Source organism: Canis aureus, chromosome 23 (genome assembly GCF_053574225.1).
Source record: "Canis aureus isolate CA01 chromosome 23, VMU_Caureus_v.1.0, whole genome shotgun sequence".
Taxonomy (NCBI): domain Eukaryota; kingdom Metazoa; phylum Chordata; class Mammalia; order Carnivora; family Canidae; genus Canis; species Canis aureus.
In genome coordinates this window covers 50562250-50575121 of record NC_135633.1, presented here as the reverse complement: position 1 = coordinate 50575121, position 12872 = coordinate 50562250, and the positions used below count along the sequence as shown (strand labels likewise).

The 12872-nt window shown below is 37.3% G+C and overlaps 1 pseudogene across 1 annotated transcript in view; it reads left to right on the top strand.

Moving 5' to 3' along the window:
* The window catches only part of LOC144295118 (U1 small nuclear ribonucleoprotein C pseudogene), a 108741-nt pseudogene that overhangs the window by 85165 nt on the left and 10704 nt on the right, over positions 1-12872 (top strand). The window contains exon 4 of the transcript XR_013362534.1: positions 9070-9162. The product of XR_013362534.1 is annotated as a U1 small nuclear ribonucleoprotein C pseudogene (transcript). The remainder of the gene's footprint in view (positions 1-9069; positions 9163-12872) is intronic.

Here is a 12872-nt window from a genome sequence, read left to right as displayed (position 1 = left end):
TGGCAACTTCTTTGCCATCTGTGGTAACCCTACTCCAAACTCATTGCATTATCACCCCCACTTTCATATGCATTCTTTTCCTAGTCAATCTCAGACATCTCACCTGTCAGTAAATGCTAGACTGGAGTCCCAAACTTGCTGATGTTCATCCAATGATTACCTCACTTAAAGCAATCATTTTTCTATGAACTAAAATGTTTGTTCAGGTTAAAATCTTAAGGGCAAAGTTCTCTGTCATCTGCCAAGCAGTAAAACTCTCAAATACTGTAAGCAGCAGACTCACCCTCAGGTTCTTAAATGTGTTAAAATGTGAAGCCTTATGTTCAGTAGGAGAAATGAAGTTGTGCATTAGGCATGTGCTCTTTGGGCTGCAGAGCTTATCTGGACAAGGATGTCCAGAGTAGAATGTAGTGGTGTCATCCTGAGAGCTGCAGAATGAAGTCTTCTGCCTGAAGTCATGCCTTATAGGGTTAATGACATTCAAACTAGTAGAAAATTTAAGGCTTGTTTTTTAGAGACCTGTTTCTCCCTAATCAGCTATTGTTTCTTCTAAGACTCCATTAATCAATCCATTAGCTGTCTCTGCACAAGCCTGGAATCCAGGTCAACTGGTAGAGTTCTGGCCTATGAACAAACAAGACCCTGCATTCCTATTCCAAGATAAGAGCCCAAAACCCTATCTATTTTATGCCCATAGCCCATTTACCCTGAGGCAACCTCCTGATGTCAGAGACTAAATTTTGCTTTGTTCTGACATTAAGGTTCCTCCTCAAAGTGAACATGGCATATATGTTACATATATGTTTGCTTAAAGTGTATGCTCCATCTTTTCTCATGAATAGACGTAAGTTTCCCAGACCTTTTCCATCAATATGTATGTAATCTCAACCCCTATGTTTATAAAAAACTTGTTCTAACCTCAGTGAGGGGAGTAGATCTGGGAATGCTCCCCTGTTTTCTTGTTGAGCTACTCTTCTGATTATAAAACTTTCTCTGCTTCAAACCTGGTGACTGTGAGACTGGCTTACTGTGCATCAGACACATGAATTTGATTTCAGTTAGGTAACACCCCCACTGCTTCCATGCTCTGCTTTTGTTCATTATCGCCAGGCATTGTCTCCCTGTGGGTTGGGATTGGACCACAGAGAGGAATGGAATGAAAGAAAAAAACAACAGACTCCTACCTATGTGAGTCTGACTTCTTATGCCTCTTCTGGATTTGTTACTTTTGCTTTTATAAAATCCCTTTTTTCTTCATTGAAGTTAATTTTCTTTGAGTTCATTGAGGTTTTTCTTCATGTGTGTATCTTGTTTAAGATACCCATATCTATTCCAAAATTATAGAGATGATCTACATTTTCTTCTAAAAGTTGTAAATGTGCAAAGTTACAGAACTTCAGAGAAAACTTTTGTCAAAATTAGCACCCTGAGAGGGCAAAAGTGGAACCTGACACTTAGGATATCTGAGCAGATGTACTTGAAATCTTGAATTCCTAAATTCTCCTGAATCCTTGTGGTCTACAAAATTAGCCCATTCATCCCTTTGGAAGATACACCCTCCACTCCTTGCTTGAAGGGTCTGCAAAGTCTTCCAGAGGCCAATGCCTTGTAAAAATTTCTCCTCCTCAGGAACTGACCTCCCTTCTTTTGACTACCATACTAGCAATAACATAGAATCTTAGCATAAACTAACTAGGGAAATGTTAGAACTGCTAAGAATGAGAAATTATACACTAAAGGAGTTAGTACCTGATTAACATAAAAAGGCAAGAAGAAGAGTTAACCCTGAGGGTACTGGATGCTGGGGGCAACTAGAAAGCTGGTTAAGATCACAGTGTCAATCTTGGGCACTCTGCTTTAACATGTTGCTGAGATGGCTCTTGAATGCTTGGAAAAAGCAATAATTCTCATAAATGAAATAGACATGCCCAAACTGCTATGGATAACTGTGAAGGAAGCAATCAAAAGTCTCAGAACAAGCTCAATTGGGCCCATTTGGCTGACAGTTTTCCTTGGGAGGGCCCAAAGATTATTCCATTTTCCAAGCTGGTAAGGAATGTACTGGCGAGGGGACCAACAGTTGAAGAGCTCAGGAATGGTTCATATGGTTGGAGATGCTATTATGCAGGGACGTCCTAAGTAATAACAGGTTGGGGGGGTGATAGGAACTTAGAGCAATAGAGGACAGTAGCAATACTTCATTTTCATAACCAAGGTGGATCTAATTACCAAAATGGACAGCAAGGTTAGAAGGGCAGGGAGTTTTGACTCAAGGGATACATAAAGATGACTTAGAGAAGCATGGTTTTCCTAGAAGCAAGATAGATGGGCAGTCAACAAGGGTACTGCTTAATGTATATAATAATCAAGAAGGGATAAAGGCAGCTGAGGTGAGCCTGTGTGTTGAGCCTTCCCAAAGGTAAATCTATGACTCCTTGGCCAATTTCCAGACATGAGCCAGTTTTCATTCTCAGAATTAAAATGAGTGATCATATCCCTTGAGGAAAGACCCTGAAATATCACAGCAAACTCTCCTAGTTTTTCCCAAAGGTATTTAGTCATCTACCTAGGTAATTGTGCATCAGGAAAAGTGAATAGTTTTGAGAGCTGTTGTAGACAGCACCACAGTTGATTTGCAAAGGCCTGGGGATTCAAATCACTCTCATGGATTTCTGTTAGAGTGGGAGTACTATGGTTGTTTCTAATAAAGGAGTTTTAGATAGATGTTAAACATACCAGTTCCACAATTTTGTGTTTTAACTGTTCAGTCTAGTACATTTATGTAATAAATCACAATAAATGATTACTATATAATTATGCCCATTTTTACTATTTTAGTTTTTGCTTTCTATTTAGTTCTGATTTTTCCCCTAATTTTTAATTTTTATTTTCTTTTGCCTATTTCTCAAATAAGTAGTTTCTACCTTGTCCTCTATATAGCAATAAACTCTATGTATTTTCTCAACAGGCAGCCTAGACTTTTTAGCCTAAGCTGAAATGTTGAAAGAATTTTACCTTCATCTTAAAACAGCTTAGGGCATTTTAACTCATCTTGCTTAACTAAATTGTACATTTTTATCCCCTAAGATTTTAGTTCTTTTTTTAACGTTTATTATCAATATTCATTAGACTTATTCATTAGACTTATCCACACGTTTAAAATTTTTCTTTCTTTACCATTCCTCTCCTTTGACCACCTTTCTAGAATGTTCTTTCTTTTAGAAGTGCACATTTAAAAAGTTTCTTTAAGGACGATTTGGTGGTAAAATTCTCAGTTTTATACAAAAATGTCAGTTCTTGTTCTTGAACCATATATTTGCTGGGTATCCAATGCTATGCATGTGTATGTGCACACACAGTTTTTAATCCCACATTTTTACTTAGGATAATAATGTGATACGAACATTATATATGTTCCCAAATAATCTCAAAAATGATAAAGTGACTGTTTAATATTCTATTTTATGGATAAGTTATGATTTATTTAAATAATCTCCAAATATTTATTATATAGGTAGTTTCTAGCTTTTTACTATTTTAATTAATACTGTAGCAAACATTCTTGTACATAAATCTTTGTCTTCATTTCTGAATGTTTCCATAGGGAATATTACTAGAAGTAGAATTTCTGGGTCAGAATATCTCAACTTTATCAATTTGGTTTAATTTTATTCCTCCCTCCATCATACATCTCCAATGGGGCTCTGGAATCACTGTTTAAATTAAAATTTTTACTTATGTCAAAATAAAACCTGCACATGATGAAAACATTAAATACTGTGGAAGGATTTAAAATGAGAAGGAACAGACCTCTATTCTATTTCTCTCTTGTTAGAGTTATTAATTTTTTTAATCTAATTTTTTTCTAATTTTTAATCTAATTTTTTTCTCTCTTGTTAGAGTTATTAATTTTTTTAATCTAATTTTTTTAATAATTCTAATTACATCAACATTTCAAAATAGTTTGTATATTTAGCACTAGTGCATATCTTTCCTCTTTATTAATGAGGGTTTCATTTATTTATTTATGAGAGAGAGAGAGAGAGAGAGAGGCAGAGACCCAGGCAGAGGGAGAAGCAGGCTCCATGCAGGGAGCCAGATGTGGGACTCGATCCCGGGACTCCAGGATCATGCCCTGGGCTGAAGGCACACACTCAACTGCTGAGCTGCCCAGGCATCCCCCATTCTATGTCTTTTGATTAGATAATCTGTTTATATTTAAAGTAATTATTGATAGGTAAGGCTTAATAATTGCCATTTTGTTAATTGCTTTCTAGTTGTTTTGTAGATCCATTTTTCCTTGTTTCTTACTTTGCTGTTTGTGTTTGTGTGTGTGTGTGTGTGTGTGTGTGTGTGTGTGTGTTTTAATGTCTGGTTATCAGTATGCCTTGATTTTTTTTATCATATTCTTTTGTACAATTGCTATGGGTTTTTTTCTTGTGGCTACCATGAGGCTTACATAAAATATCTTAAACTTGTAACATTTAATTTTAAACTGTTAACAGTTTAACTTCAATAGAATTCCAAAACTTTATACTTCTTTCCCTTCTCACAGTTTTTTTTATTATTACTGTTATAATTTATATATTTTTATACTGCATAACTAATAATAGATTATAATATGGTATTTTTACTATGCTCATTTTTAAACTTTTAAACTAGAGTTGTAAATGAATTATATACCATCAGTACCAAATTACAGAATTCAATCTTGACTATATATTTACTGTTATCAGTGAGTTTTACTTTACCTTTTTGTGTCACTGTGATCCTAATTAGTATTCTTTCACTTCCACTCAAAGAAACCCCTTTATCATGTCTTATAAGGCAAATCTAGTGAACTCCTCATGAACTACCTCAGCTTTGTTTGGGAAAATCTTATTTCCTGATTCATTTTTAAAGGACAGCTTCATTGGGAATAGTATTCTTGGATGGCCTTTTTTTTTTTTTTCTTTCAATATGAGGGAAATATCATTCCATTCTCTCCTGACCTGAAATATTTGTTGAGAAATCCACCAATAGTTTTATAGATAACTTCTCTTTTTCCCCTGCTATTCTTACAATTATTTCTCTGTGTTTGACTTTGGACTGATTATAATGTGTCTCAGTGTAGCCCTATACAGATTTAAACTATTCGAAGTCTTTTGGGACTTACGGAGCTGAATGCCCATTTCTCTCCCTGGGAGACAACTCAGAAGCTGAAGCCATTTTGCTTTAAGTATACTTTCTGCCCCTTTCTCTTTCTCCTTCTGAAATGACCATAATGTAAATATTGTTTCTTTTTATTGTGTCCTGTAAGTCTAACAGGCTTTCTTCACTCTTTTTTATTCTTTTTTCTTTTTCTTCCTCTATCTGTATAATTTCTAATGTTCTATTCTCCAGGTCATTGATTCTTTCTTCTGCATGGTCAAGTTTGTTTTTAAAACTCTATTGAATTTTTCAGTTCAGATATTGTATTTTTCACCTGTAAGATTTCTGTTTGGTGTTTTTTGATGGTCTCCATAGCTTTCTAGAATTTCTCATTTTGTTCATGCATTGTTTTTCTAATTTAATTTGGTTGCCTGTGTGTTCTTATAGTTCATTAAACTTTAAGAGGATTACTTTGAATTCTTTGTTTGATACTTCATAGATCTCCATTTCTTTAAGATCAGTTATTAGACTTTATTAATTTACTTTGGTGGTATTATATTTACCTGGCTTTTAATGGTACCTCATTACTTACATTAGTATCTGTGCATTCGAGTAATTGGGTTCCTCTTCCAGACTTTACACTGCTTTGGCAGAGATGAATCTTCACCAGCCAGCCCAGTTCGGTTTCTGGGCATATCTTCTGGTAATGTCCTTGGGCAGGTAGGGCCTGCGCTTATGGTCTATTTTTAGGTGAGGCAACTGTTTGAGATCTGAGGATGGGGATGGGGAAGGTGTGTCATTAGCTGAGAACAGTTGTATAGGACTTCTGGCTTGGTTCTCCACCCAAGTGAGGTATACGATGGGTTTGATGGTAGCCTGGATTCTCCAGTCAGGCCTGGCAGGAGGACAGCGGGATGGAGCCAGGGCCTGTATAGTTCATTGTTTGGTGACCTAAATCAGGCAAGACTGTGCACTAAATTCCCTGGACTACCGGTTTTGCTCTGCGGATGGGGAAAGCCATAGGCTGTGATCTCTGTTTAAGTGCCTTCAAACAAGGCTGTAACCATGCAATCTAATTAGGTTCCATGGTTAGGTGGGTTGGAGGTGGTATTTAGTAATCAGATGGGCTGTACATTAACCCCAAGAAACGAAAGGAGGCAAAGAGGGACCCTCCCAACACAGACCAGGTGAAAAGAGGACCCAAGAAGCCAGGAGAAGCAAGGGCATTTTCTCCCAAACCAGGTTTAGCCAAGGATAATGCTCCAAAGAAAGATGACAAGAACCAAAGACTAAGAGTCAAGATCAAGTGAAGCTGGGAAGGCTCCCAACAGCCAGACAAGGTGACACAGGCCATTCACAGTGCCACTGTCTCCAGTGGGAAGTCAAAGGTCAAAGTCAGAAGAAGCACCCAAGATGGTGAGGCCCATAGGAAAAGAAATGCTGGGAGTGAGAGTTTAAAATCCATCATCCCCAAAGGCAAGAATGGTGCTACTCTCCAGACAAAAAGAAGGAAACCAATGTACCTAAAGAGGTCTTGCCCAAGCAAAGGCCTCTGTTTCTCCTAGGGGCAGTGGGTCTAAGACCATGCCTGAATCCCTGTCCGGGAAGACAGAGGCTTCCACGCACCTGAAAAGCCTGGCATGCCCACGAAAGTTTCATCATACAAATTGACCAGTAAGAAGGCAGAAACTGAAAATTAGAGCTGGGGTGAAGAGAGACTGCGATTCTGCTTGAGTTTTATTCCCCCAAAAAACCATCACTCTATTTATTTCATTGTAACCTACTTATCAATAAGGACCTCCATGCCCCAAAAAAGGATAAGCAACTCTAAAGCGGATAAATTAAAGCTCTTTGTTCATTATCTTAATTCAAGCTAACTTGTGCCCCAAGTTCTCTGCCTGAACAGGTTCACTGACTTTGCTCTACAAACTATCAGCTTTTCCTGCTCTTCACTTGGTTAGAGCACCACTGGGCCCCACAGCTTCCAGGGTGTTCTTGCCAACCCTGTGGTCAAATGGGCCTGGGAGCCACACTGAGTGGGTGAGGTTGTATCTCAGCATCCTTGCCTAAGTTTGAAGGGGAGAGGCTAGGTAACTCCCAATGTTCCAAATAGCTCTTCAGTTGTGGGGAAGGGCTGGGAGCTACCCATAGTCTTGGAAATGAATTCATGCCTCGTACTGTGCATATCATGGAAATCCTCCACATCTGGTACTGGGTGATTGGCTCTACCCACTCACCTTTCATCTTGAGCATTGCTGAGTTACATGGCTTCCAGGTGTTCCCACCAGCCCCTCTGGTCAGATATCGCCAGTAGACACTTTTCATAGCTGGTGGGGCTGTGACTTAACTCCTTGCCTAGGTGTGGGTAAACTGGGCCCTAAGGCTGGAAAAACTACTTGTTTATGAATCTTAATTGAGGAGATCTGCATCTGCCAAGTTCCTTGTCAGAGAGTGCCTCCAAAATGGTTCTCAGATGAGCAAAACTATTGTTTGGGATTACTAGTTGGGCACAGTAGGTATGAATGAAGTCTGATAAGATTCATATGCTGGTTTTCACAGCCTTTCCCCAATTCTCTATGGTAGTCAGATTTCTGGTGATTGAGTCCTAGAGTCTCCTGCAATCCCCATGGGGTCTGGTAGTGTGGTGGCTTCCACAAAGCAATTCACAATGCTGAGGTCTGGTTGCCCCCCCCCCCCCCCGTGGGTTCTCTTTTCCACTAAAGAAGTTGGAAGTTCAAGCTCTCTGTGGCCTAAAGGACTATATTCCAATTCCTTGTATTCTAGCATACAAAACAATCCACAGAATGACTGCCTCATTTCCCACAATTTTTTTTATCATGGCTTGCATTTTCCTAGCACCAATATTTTGCTCACACCTATTTCCCAACATACATTTCTCCTTCCATTTTCTTCACTAAGGATTTTTTTTTAATGTTAGGATTTGATGCCTATGGGTATGTGTTTTTTTTTTTTTTTGACTCATCACTTTTCCACATTATCTATTGATTTTCTGTTAGAATAAAAACTTGCTTTTAATATAGTTTTGTTACAATTATTGGCAAAATAATAATTAGTTGTTATGTGTTTATACTATGCTTATACAAATCTTATTCACTGTTGAGTATTACTATGATTATGTTTCCTTTCTCTGAAGGTTAAACTAATTTCCTGGCTTATTCTTTTGCATAGTTTTCTTTGTATCCGTTACTAGTTCTTCTCATCTTTTGGGTGCTTCATGGTATAATTTTCCAAAGTCACTTCTGATCCTCAATCAGTTTCAATTTACTTTTCTTTCTGAAACAAACCCTCAGTTCTCTGGTCTAGGTGGATTGTTCCCTATGCCTGTTGAACAGCTTTTACCTTAATCTCTTTGCTGTTTTTCTTTAAATTCCTTCTGCTATTCCCCCAGATAGGGCCTTGGTCACTAAGATTCTAAGTAATTTGTTTCTATATGCTTCTTTAGTATGAAATTTGAGAGTGAATAAAATTTCCTGTAACTTTGAGGATCCCTGATTGCTAAATTCTCATAAAGGAAGATTTTACTGCAGGAAAGTTAGCATGTTTCAAAAACTGTGAGGACAACCTTCACTTAACAAAAAGACATTAGCTGAAACTGAGTTTTAAACAATTCGTTAAGGGATGTCTGGGTAGCTCAGCGGTTGGGTGTCTGCCTTTGGCTCAGGGCATGATCCCCGGACCAGGGATTGAGTCCCACATCAGGATCCCCGTGGGGAGCCTTCTTCTCCCTCTGCCTATGTGTCTACCTCTCTCTTTGTCTCTCATAAATAAATAAATAAAATCTTTAAAAAAAAGAAAAAGAAGTGTTTTGTTAAAAAAAAAACACATTTCATTAACAAAGGAATTTGGAACTTGTAATTCTTCAGTTTTTAGATGAAGGAAGTAACTACTGTTTTCTATAACCCTTTATCCTCATATTAGATAATTTTCCTTGTGATAAAGATGACATAGATCCTGTATTTACTTTGATGACTAGTGGCCAAAAGAAGCAATCCTAAAATCCAATGAACAAAGGTAAGATTATTGTGGGACAGTTTCCTCTCTAGATCACTTAAATGGATTAATAAAAAGAATATTCACTGCCTACAGTTATATCACCTTAGCCATGGATGGGCTGATTTTAACTTTTTATGAGAGTATAAAATTCATTTTTCACCTTTAAGTCCCCTTAAGTTGTCCCCATTGTACAATGAAATAGCTGAGGGATGAAATGTCTTCAGAATCAGTATTTGTACATGTATGTATTATATGAGGAAAGAGGAAATAAGCAAGGTTTTTCTAAATGGTTTAAGTTCCTGACCATTATTTTTCACTTTTTTTGAGTTTTCAATAGCAGACCTCTGAGGGTAATGTGTGTTGGTGGAAAAAAGTATGGAAAACACATGTGTTTCTGTTTCTAAATCAATCAGTATTATTTTATCTTTTGTGTGATGTTGCTAGAGATGCTTTTATCCTATAAGGAGATCTTTAAAGCATAACTTTATAGAAGCAATTCTATTTTTTTCTATCTTATGGTCTGCTGCAAATCAGTAGCATTTTGTAGTATCCCCCATGATCATCTTCCTCCCTCCTTGCCTTCATATTTCACCCTGTTCTTCCTTTCGATTTAACAGATATTTCTAGAGGTTCTACTATGTCCCAGGTGATATTCTATATATTAGGGATATAATGGAGAGAAAGAAATGACACTGACTCCAGGATTTTTATTTTTACTTTATTTATTTATTTATTTATTTATTTATTTATTTATTTATTTACTCACTCCAGGATTTTTATATTCAATTAGAGGCAAGGTGGAAAATTAGAGTGGTCAGACTTCATAGAGGTCCACCAATTTCCCCTAAAGTAAAAATACTAGTAGTCTTTGTCTAGACATCTCAAAAATTTATTGGTCTGAAAATATTCATCTGACAATTGGGAAATTCTTTGAAGGTTCTACCCCTTGACTGAGATGACATTAAAATATTTTCATTTTCCCGTGGACTCCAAAGGATAATGCCGGGCTTTCTGATTTTCTCTTCTATATGCTTTTGGATGGATCATCACACACAATATAATTACATAGGGACTTAACCAACTTTCCCCTAAACTAGCAATTCTTCCAGAGTTTTCCATTTTTGCCACTCCTCTCCATCACTAAGACTTGAAATTCCTTGCAGTTTTACTGGAATCAACCTTGAGTCTTCATTTACCTTACCAGTTTATTTTCATTCATTCACCAAAGCCTGACTATTCTTCTTTCATTTGTCTATTCTTTATCTCATCATATCTACAGTATCTCTATAAACAGCCTATTAGTTGGTATGGCTCTGCTTCCAATTAGAGTTTTTTCTGCCATTAAATCCTGGCACAAGTCCTCCTTCCTAAAGAAATTATCCAAATCTACTCATGTTTATTTATTTGTTTTATTTTTTTTAAATTTAAATTCAACTAGCCAACATATAGCATATCATTAGTCTCAGATGTACTGTTCACCAATTTATCAGTTGTTCATAACACACAGTGCTCATTACATCATGTGCCCTCCTTAATGCCCATCACCCACTCACCCCATCCCCCCACCCACCTCCCTTCCAGCAACCCTCAGTCTATTTCCTACAGTTAAGAGTCTTTCATGGGTTTTCTCCTTCTTTGACGACTTCCCATTCAGTTTTTTATCCCTTCCCCTGTGATCCTCTGCACTGTTTCCTATATTCAACATGTGAGTGAAATAATATGATAATTCATTCTCTGATTAACTTATTTCACTCAGCATAATACACTCTAGTTCTATCCACATCGATGCAAATGGTAAGCATTCATTCTTTCTGATGGCTGGGTAATATTCCATTGTATATATAGACCACATCTTCTTTATCCATTCATCTGTCGAAGGACATCGAGGCTCCTTCCACACTTCCACAGTTTGGCTATTGTGGACATTGCTGCTATGAATATTGGGGTGCAGATGTCTCGGCTTTTCACTACATTTCTATCTTTGGGGTAAATCCCCAGTAGTGCAATTGCTGGGTCATAGGGTAGCTCTATTTTTAACTTCTTGAGAAACCTCCATACTCTTCCAGAGTGGCTGCACCAGCTTGCATTCCCACCACCAGTGTAAACGGGTTCCCTTTCTCTGCATCCTTGCCAGAATTTGTTGTTTCCTGTCTTGTTAATTTTAGCCATTCTGATTGGCGTGAGGTGCTACTATCTCATTGTTGTTTTGATTTGTATTTCTTTGATGCCAAGTGATGTTGAACATTTTTTCGTGTGTCTGTTAGCCATTTGTAGATCTTCTTTGGAGACATGTTGATTCATGTCTTGACTGGATTATTTGTTTTTCGGGTATTGAGTTTGATAGTTTCTTTATAGATCTTGGATACTAGCACTATATCTGACATGTCATTTGCAAATACCTTCTCCCATTCTGTAGGTTGTCTTTTAGTTTTGTTGACTGTTTCCTTTGCTGTGCAGATGCCTTTTTCTTGATGAAGTCTTAATAGTTTGTTATTGTTTTTATTTCCCTTGCCTTTGGAGATGTGGCTAGCAAGAAGTTGCTGCAGCTGAGGTAAAAAAGGTTGCTGTCTGTGCGAGATCTCCTCTAGGATTTTGATGGATTCCTGTCTCACATTTAAGTCTTTCATTCATTTTGAGTTCATCTTTATGTATGATGTGAGGAAATGGTGTAGTTTCATTCTTCTGTACATGACTGTTCAATTGCCCCAGACCATTTATTGAACAGACTTTTCCATTTGATAGTCTTTCCTCCTTTGTCAATGATGGGTTGACCATACTGTTGAGGGTCCGTTTCTGGGTTCTCTATTCTATTCCATTGATCTATGTGTCTGTTTTTGTGCCAGTACCATGTTGTACTTGGTGATTACAGCTTTGTAATAGAATTTGAGCTCAGGCATTATGATGCCATAGCTTTGGTTCCCTTTTTCAATATTCCTATGGCTATTTAGGCCTTTCTGGTTCCATACAAATTTTAGGATTATTTTTTTCCAACTCTGTGAACAATGTGGATGGCATTTTGATAGGAATTGCACTGGATGTATAAATTGCTCTGGGTAGCATAGACATTTTAATAATATTTATTCTTCCAATCCATGAGCATGGAATGTTTTTCCATTTCCTTGTGTCTTCCTCAATTTCTTTCATAAGTGTTCTATAGTTTTTAGAGTACAGATGCTTTACCTTTTTGGTTAAATTTATTCCTAGGTATCTTATGGTTTTTTGTGCAGTTGTAAATGGGATTGATTCCTTAATTTATCTTTCTTCAGTCTCATTGTTAGTGTTTAGAAATGCATCTGACTTCTGTGCATTGATTTTGTATCCTGCCATGCCACTGAATTGCTGTATGAGTTCTAGCAATCTTGGGGTGGAGTCTTTTGGGTTTTCCACATAAAGCATCATGTCATCTTCAAAAAGTGAGAGTTTGAATTCTTCTTTGCTAATTTGAATGCCTTTTATTTCTTTTTATTGTCTGATTCCTGAGGCTAGGACTTCTAGTATTATGTTGAATAACAGTGGTGAGAGTGGACATCCTTTTCATGTTCTTACCTTAGGGGAAGAGCTCTCAGTTTTTCCCCATTGTGAATGATATTTGCTCTGGGGTTTTCACATATAGATTTTATGATATTGAGGTATGTTGCCTTTATCCCTACACTGTGGAGAGTTTTAAACAAATGCTTTTTTTTTTTGCATCCATTGAGAGGGTTATATGGTTTTTGTCCTTTCTTATA